The sequence below is a fragment of the Terrapene carolina genome, unplaced genomic scaffold (genome assembly GCF_002925995.2).
Source record: "Terrapene carolina triunguis isolate 2854851 unplaced genomic scaffold, T_m_triunguis-2.0 Scaffold30268, whole genome shotgun sequence".
In the NCBI taxonomy this organism is placed as follows: domain Eukaryota; kingdom Metazoa; phylum Chordata; order Testudines; family Emydidae; genus Terrapene; species Terrapene triunguis.
Window position 1 is genome coordinate 1 of NW_020694619.1, and position 8305 is coordinate 8305.

The 8305-nt window shown below is 38.4% G+C and overlaps 1 long non-coding RNA gene across 2 annotated transcripts; it reads left to right on the forward strand.

The window, feature by feature from the left end:
- The first annotated feature begins 1882 nt into the window (after window positions 1–1882).
- On the forward strand, window positions 1883–4727 carry LOC113409160. Of its 2 annotated transcripts, XR_003370460.1 has the most exons (4): window positions 1883–2144; window positions 2988–3094; window positions 3990–4111; window positions 4625–4727. It is a non-coding gene; the product is annotated as an uncharacterized LOC113409160 (long non-coding RNA). The 2 variants fall into 2 exon arrangements; XR_003370459.1 differs by lacking the exon at window positions 3990–4111.
- Window positions 4728–8305: the final 3578 nt, after the last annotated feature.

Sequence of the window (8305 nt, forward strand, 5' to 3'; positions counted from 1 at the left end):
TATAACGGCGCTAAAGTCGACATAAAAGCCTAGTGTAGACCAGGCCTCAGTAACTCATTTTTGCCTTGTAACACAAGCTGTTGGTAAAAAAAAAAAAAAAAAAAACAATTTTGCATTAACTTAGGTTTGTAGATTTTAGTGTAGTTGTATATGTGCACAGAAGTAAATATATTTGGAGTTACTGGTTTCAATAGCAAACTTGTCATGCTATACAAAGCACATGGGATCTTTTCAGGAGAAGGCAAATACGCAGCATTTATTGAAAATAGAACAGTTTGTGCTTTTACACACACACACACACACACCTACCTGCCAGTTGATGTTTATAGTTACCAGTCTGTTGTAGCTCGAGTCAATCTAATGGCCAGTTAGATTGAGCACGAGTGTGGAGCTGGGCTCTTGTCGGTCACGATCCGATGCTCCGAGGTTTTGCAGGACTGAACTCAGAGTTCCATTGCAAAACACCCCAGCTTTATAGTTATAAATTCCCATTTGAGTCCATGCATTTTGCAATGTCATCCTGTAATCATTAGTCCTTAAGTGGTGTTATCATTTGATGGTTATTGTCCGGCTTCCCATCATTATCTTCTTTTTGTCTCGCCTTTGGGGGTGCCTGCCTCACCTCGTCAATGCTGCTAACATGTTTAGCATTGGATACAATGGATGTTTTCTGATTGTCTCCTGGTCTTTCCAAGTCTCTCACTTTGTCTTGACCATCTGGACATTTGGGGTGGCTTTCACACCTTATCTTTTCCTGATGCATGCATTCCTCATTCACACAAATAATCTTACAGAAACCTTCAAAGATATACAGACAGCAGTATTCAGCAGAATACATTGTAAATCAAGCCTTGCTAAATCTTATAACGAAAACAATTCACATTGGGGCTTCAGGCCCTCAGCATTCCTCTAATCTCCTTAACATAGATACAGTACAAGATCCTGTCTCTTACTTACTAAAACCTTAAAACAAAGAAATGTATATTTAACTAGAGTGACTAATTTGTAATACATATAGGAAACCATAGTAGACATTATAATTTATCCTAAAACAAAAGGGTGACCATAATCAGTCAGAAGGATTGTTCTGGTCGGTCATTCCTTTCTGCTATTCAAAAAGGGTGGCTGACTGGATGAACTCAAATCATACATTAATTCTCATGGGACGTTAGAAAATCCTGCTCCTACAAACTTAAAAATCACAGTACTTCTAACTGAAAACATTTTACCTATTACTGGTAACATCTAGAATTACTAATTAAAAGAAACTAGAGAATTTTTTTTCTTTCAGACAGCTTATATATTTGACAGCACTTTGTGAATAGTCAGTTTCACTGTTTGACTATACAACTGAAACAGTTCCCTCTGTTGCTTGAGTGGCGTCACAAAGTCACAGGAAAAGAATTAGAAAAAAAAGAGGAAATTGGCGGGGCTGCATACTTTCACATTAGTGCGTATGTGAATTAGGCTTGCAGTGAGGACTATAATTTTGATTTTTCTTTTTTGACTTTAAACTACAGATTCGCAGTAACTTTTTTTTTTTTGCATTGAATTTTCTTGTCTTTATATAAGACACAAAGAGAGGTTCCAGTGATTTCAGTGATACACACAAATCCAGAACTTTTGGGTGCATGCAGTGAACCAATATCTTAGGATCAGGCTGAAAAAGAAGTTGTGCTGGGGAGGGATAAGCCATCATTAAGACACAAATTGTCAATAACAGTGGGGACAATATAGAAAATATTAGCAAAAACCACTTTTTTTTTTTTTTTTTTTAAACATGCATTCCCTATGTGCTTTGATATGTGTCCCTTGAAGAGTATCTTGTTTCCAGAACAAGCCTGTGGAGAGAAGATTAGACATGACGAATGAAATTCAGGAACTTTTATTTGTTCATATTCTCTATAATTTAATACAAATACTTGAGTATTTAATCCTCTGTTTACCTAAAGTGATGCATCAGGATTAGAGAACATGATTCCATCTACACTTCAAAGTAGTAGTAACACTGAGTTTCTAAAACATTACTTTGTTTTTTTTTAACCCAGAACAACTTTGAAAGAACATTTGAGAATTCATAGTGGGGAGAAACCTCATCTTTGTAGTATTTGTGGGCAGAGTTTTCGTCATGGAAGTTCCTACAGGTAACGAAGCAGATTCTAATTCTGTTTAAAGAGATTAAGCTACCACCTTCTAGATGGTGATATAGAGAGATCTCTCTCTCTCTCTGTCTCCCCCTTTTTCCCACAGACCTTGAAGAATTATGTTGATAATGCTTGATTTGGGTTTCCAATACGAGTAAACAGCATTTTTAAGAATTATTTTTTAACTTAAAGAAATGTGGGGAATTTAGGTTTATATTTGTGTGTAAAATCCTTTTTATTTTTAATCATCTAAATTTGGGTCTTAAATTACATGACAGAATCCCTTTCACATACTAAACAAATCACAGTTTCAATGACAAACTTCAAGAAACAAAATGTTTGCATTGTTCTTTTCCTCAACTATAATACAATTTATATTGAAGTTGACTTCTTCCAGACCTTATTCAAAATTTGAATAAGTGCTGTTTGGGGGGGGAAACCATGGCAAGTAATGTACTGCAGTTTCCATGTTCATGTTCGTTAAGGTGAAGCTATAATCTAAAAAGTAATTAAAAAGACATCCTGAGTTCTCAGTGACTTCCATATTAAGTTTGCCTAGCTTTACAAGTAAACAAGAAAAAGCTATTACAAGCACTACAAATTTAATTTGGGATTTGAAAGTAGAGCTGTCGTCTTTCTGGCTCATTTAAGAACAGTAAATGATTCTGCAACTGGAAGTTATTTAGTTGTGTGAGCCAGAAAGGAATCCAGCTTCATTTTCTACAGCTGTACTAGTTGTGCATGCGGATCTGTTGAGGAAGATGCTATTTTTATAATGACATTTATAACCATAAACATGTTAAATTTGAACAGTGAAATAAATTTCTCTACGTATTAATATAGACTTCATCTACGAGTTCACCATAATGACAAAAGGTACGAATGTGAAGAATGTGGGAAAACGTTTATTCGGCATGATCATCTAACAAAACACAAAAAAATACACTCAGGTAGGCTATATCTTTAGAAGCTTGATCAAAGTAAGTAAGAGTGAGCAGAATATTAATTTTGGATGCTTATACTTTTTTTAAGGTTTTAATAGGAGTGGTATTTAAGCCTATTACAAATGTTACTTATATCACTTTCAGTGTCCTATGGTAGGGTTTATTTATCTCTTCAAACACTTGCGAAGTTTAAGAGTAGAATGTTTCCTCTGTGTTAATAGAGAGAGCTGAGGGACAGTCAAAAGGTGTTACATTTATTTATTTATTTAAAAAAGCAAATGTGATAAAAGAGGATTTTTTTGAGTTAAGATTTCTTTTGTATTAGCAGCTGTTTGAAACATTAACACCGTAACACAAACGAAGCTGTCATTCACACAATCTCTGTCGAAGTTTGCATCCTGATCACTTTAATATAGAGTACAAATATGGGAAAATGACACTTGAACTGTCTGGGTTTCTAAAGTTCCTCATTGTGGATTGGTAGTTAGGAAATCCTACATATGGGGAGAATCAACTCTGAGCACAGTAAAGCAGGAGGAAGAATAGAAGAAAGGGTTTTTAACCACTCCCCTCCCCCCCAGCTATTTTGCATCTTGAGGCAAATGGAAAGAGGATCAGATCTGTAGAGGAAAAGAAAGATTGGAACCATTGGGGATTTCTTTCTTCCTCCAGAACAGGCTCCTAAGGGAATATAAGATTCCCCAGAAGGTGGAAATTACTTTCCAAAACAGTGTGAAGATATGAAAGTGATCAAGGACTAAACTTTGCAAGCCCTTGTTTGAATAAAACAGCTTATTTAGTGTTTGAAACCCTAACACCCGCTATAAAACAAAGAAATCTTTGAAAACTCAGATACCAAAAAAAATCCCCTTTTCTACTCTATTTGCCTTTTTTCCTCTAGAAAGTTACTTACTTTGACTGTCCAAACTCCCTCTGCTTACATGAGAAGAAATATTCTGCCACTTTTTGAAAGATCTCAAGATGACTCAAAAGAAACATCAAGACTTTTAAACAACATAAAAGGTAACTATTGAAAATCAGAAAAAAGGATTAACATTTGTATGTAGCACTAAGTTCTTAAAACTGATTGTTGAACTGGCAGTGCAAGAGACAGAAGTCCTACATTTACTCCAAAATTTAGGCTTTTTTAAGGCTCTTGGAGCTTGGATTGTAAAAGGTGGAATTTCAAGCCTCCTGAAAGAGGGTGAACTTTCGGTCATTCTCTTGCCTCTCCGTCCTCTTCTCTCTGTGGCAGTATGGGGTAATGTCCCCCAGCCATGAAGATTAGCTACCATGTAGGAGGAAGAAGAGACCAGGGAATGAGGAACCAAAAATGAAGAGATGGGTAAAAACTACATGTCTGCTTGGATCAGCCCAAGGTCATGAAGTCATTGCTTTGGGTAATAGAAAATCCTTTTGAGATACGGAAGAGCTTTGGTTGTCCGGAGCCTTTGTACTAAACATGGTTGTACTTTTTCTGAAACTTGAATTCTTGTTACAACTTAATTTATATTTGTTATTGGTCTCATTTTAAAGGTGAAAAAGCACATCAGTGTGAGGAGTGTGGAAAGTGTTTTGGCCGTAGAGACCACCTAACTGTCCATTACAAAAGTGTTCATCTAGGAGAGAAAGTGTGGCAAAAGTAGGTATTTTTTAAAGTTTAAAAATTTAAACATTTCCATATTGTAAATGATGTTGGACAAATTTTCATAAATTATTCTGATATGTGAAATGTTAGTTTTGCCTTTCTCTGTAATTCCATTATGCCAAGGTCCTTGGGTGACCCTAAAGCCAGTGCCAAGATCTGTGTTTTGAAATGGCCATGTAGAAATCATAGCCATCTTGGCAATCCGAACAAGACCTTTTTCATACCATAGTTAGGCTGAATAACCTTAAGTTTTAAAAGGGATCAAATTTAGTTCTTCTGTCAATCTGTAATTTTGTTGTGTCAAAATTAGACTCAGGACTCAGTTTGTCAGACCACTCTGTTTTATTAGCACAGCGCTCTGCTAATAACACTCAGATAATGTGAGCACCATGCAAGATTCATACCGTCTTATTTATACAGATAAAAGGGTATGAACTAAACAAAGGGACAGAGAGAGCAAAATTGTAAAATTTTGCCTGGGGCACAATATGCATATCCTGCTTCCTTATGAACTCTTATCGATCTAAGGCTAATGCTTCACCAATCGCCCTTAAGTGGAGCAGTTGATTAACAGTTAATGTCTGCTTTCCGGACACCTGGATTGCAGCATTTCTCATTTCTACTTAAAGGTACATACAGCATTCTTTAATTCATTCTATTTCTTTAATATAATTCATTTCACTTTCACAATCCCTCCTTTCGGTCAAGCTTACGCAAAGACCAACAATTACTGGGTTCCACATATTAATCGTTCTTTATCTCTTCGTTCATCAGTGATATTTAACATCATCATATTAGCACTCTGTTTTGGGGCAGTCACCTGGGTGGCATACCTTACACAATTCTGGATACAACAGGAGATTAACTGAAAACATACAAAAATCATTAGGATTCCAAACAGGATAGTCAGGGCTCCCTGAAACAACCAGTTTCCTATGCCAGAGAAATTGAACAGGTTACTTAGCCACTTCCATAAAGAACTCGGCTCTTCATGGGGAATATATGCGATGTGTTCTAAGTGGCTAGTGCGATCTATTACCTCATTGGTGTCATCAGGTATAAACACACAACATTCTTTTCCAATGAGAGCACAGGTCCCTCCTTTGGCCGCCAGCACTATGTCCAATGCCTGACGGTTTTGGAGGGCCATCTGTCGGATCGCCCCTGTTTCTTTGGCCAGGGCTTTTAAACTCTCTCCGGTTTCATTTGCCATTATTTCAACTACTGCTTGTAACCTTAGGAGCCTTTTTGCATGGTGTATTACTCCAAGTGGGATAAGGGAACCGCCAATGGCCTCTTCCCAGGTTAAGGGGCTTATGTTATTTACATACCATTGGGCATCTGGTAAGTCCCTTCTTCTTCACCTGAAATTACGGAGGTGTTCTCGTGGGAAGAACCCTAGCACTCGGAATTGTGGGAAGAGTTGGGTGGGATAACAGATACCTGACCAGTTAGCTGGTAACGCAGTATAAGCTTTGGTCCCACAAACCCAATGATGACCTATTAAGGCCGGGAAGGGTCGGTTGCACCCATTTGTCACATAGGTGCCTGCAAAGGAGAAGTAATATCCTTCAAAGGGCAGAGGGTAATTCTCCTTACGAGGAGTGGTGGTATTTGCGTGGCATTGAAAGATTGTATTGTTTTCACTAAGATTACTGTAGGGGGAACACGAGATTGATTTTTCTGTTTGATCCCAGGTCGAGAAAAAAATTCATATCCCCATACCCGGCCCGCCACTCTTTAGTTTTGTTCGAATAATCCCATACACCATGGGATTCACAATATGCTGAAAGCAACGGCTTTTTCCCAGATCCAGCCCTGTCCCATTACACACCCAACACCAATGACCTTTTCCCTCCACCACACTTATCCATTTAGATACATTTATTCCCACTGCTTCCCAAGTGTCATTGCTGTTACATGTTTTGTTAAATGGACGAGGTCCTCCAGTGAGGTCCGAGGAATTGAGTGGGATTGCCAGGACAGGAACACCAGCTTGAGAGTGGGCTGGGATGTGGCTGCAGACCCAGCAATTAGAAATATTAAGGGTCTGAGCTATCCACACTTGCTGCTGGATAAAAGAATTGTCATCGTGGACTCCCCAGACCTTAAGACACCAGCAGCCGAGGAACAGGCGCCACCAGAGGCGCATGTTGGAGGCAAGGCCCTTCTGGTTCTGACAACCTCAACTGAGGGAACCGCAGTCACGGTTTTATGTCCACCAGGCAGCAGGCGCCAGGCTCGCTACTGCTCCTTCTCGGGCCTTGCTTTAGGTTGTCGTCTGCTTCTGGCAACCCTTACGAGAGCGTAGATGGTAAGGTATTGCAGGCTGTTCCTCTACGTCGTCTTCTGGAGTCAAAATTGACTTTGCGTGGTCCTGAGGTGGTGATTGGTTTGCTGGGGGTGGTGCTTTCTTACACTGCGAAGCATGTATCCACGCTGCGATGCCAGACAGTTTAACAGCTGTCTGAATAGTAAGCAGTACCTGATGATTCTTTGATGTCCTTTAAGTCTCTTTACTACTTTTTCCTTGACTCTGGCTTTAACAATGGCGTTCACATCTTATCTTTTCCTGATGCATACATTCCTCATTCACACAAACAGATTGAGAATACAAACAGTAGTATTTATATCGAGCAAAAAGGGATTGCAAATTGAACCTTGCTAAGCTTTACAATCAATAACCAAGACAATCAAATCATACATTAATTCTTATGGGACATTAGGAGCAGGATTTTATACATATCCCCCTTTTTGGCACTAAGATTATTAATCGCCAGTGTCACTTCTTATTTAGTCCACATAATAGAAAATACTGGGAGGTGATTTGGGCCTGTGGCTCTAGCTTTGCATACATTTGTTTTATCCAACAGCACATTTCAAACATTCCAATTAAACACATACAATTTAAAACCAAAACCAATTAGGGTTAGTAACATTAGTATGCCAGTAGTTGCAGGAGACCATTCAGAAAATGTTATACCAATGGTAAGCTGTTATGTCTTTCTGCAGGGGCAATTCTTAACATGTTTCCATTTGCATGAATGGTTCGGTTTCCCACATTGCCTTTTTGTTTGTTTTAGGAACTGTTACCTTTTTATCTTTTGTAAACACAGTACTTACATTACATTTACATTTGTCTATTGGAAGGTTGCTAACACTTCCATTCTTTTAAAACACTTTTCCCCAAGAATTAACACATACACATAGCCCATTATACAGTACTTTGGTCTCATTATTTATTTTATCCCACATACAGGATCCTAGTGAGATGTCTTTACTACAGGGCTTTGGAGCAACAAGCATAGATAAGCATACCTTTATTTGCTGTTTCTTTGTGCTGGCAAAAACAACAAGGAGTCTGGTGGCACCTTAAAGACTAACAGATTTATTTGAGCATGAGCTTTCGTGAGTAAAAACCTCACTTCTTCAGATGCATAGAGTGAAAGTTACAGATGCAGGCATTATATACTGACACATGGAGAGCAGGGAGTTACTTCGCAAGTGGAGAACCAGTGTTGACAGGGCCAATTCAATCAGGGTGGATGTAGTCCACTCCCAATAATAGA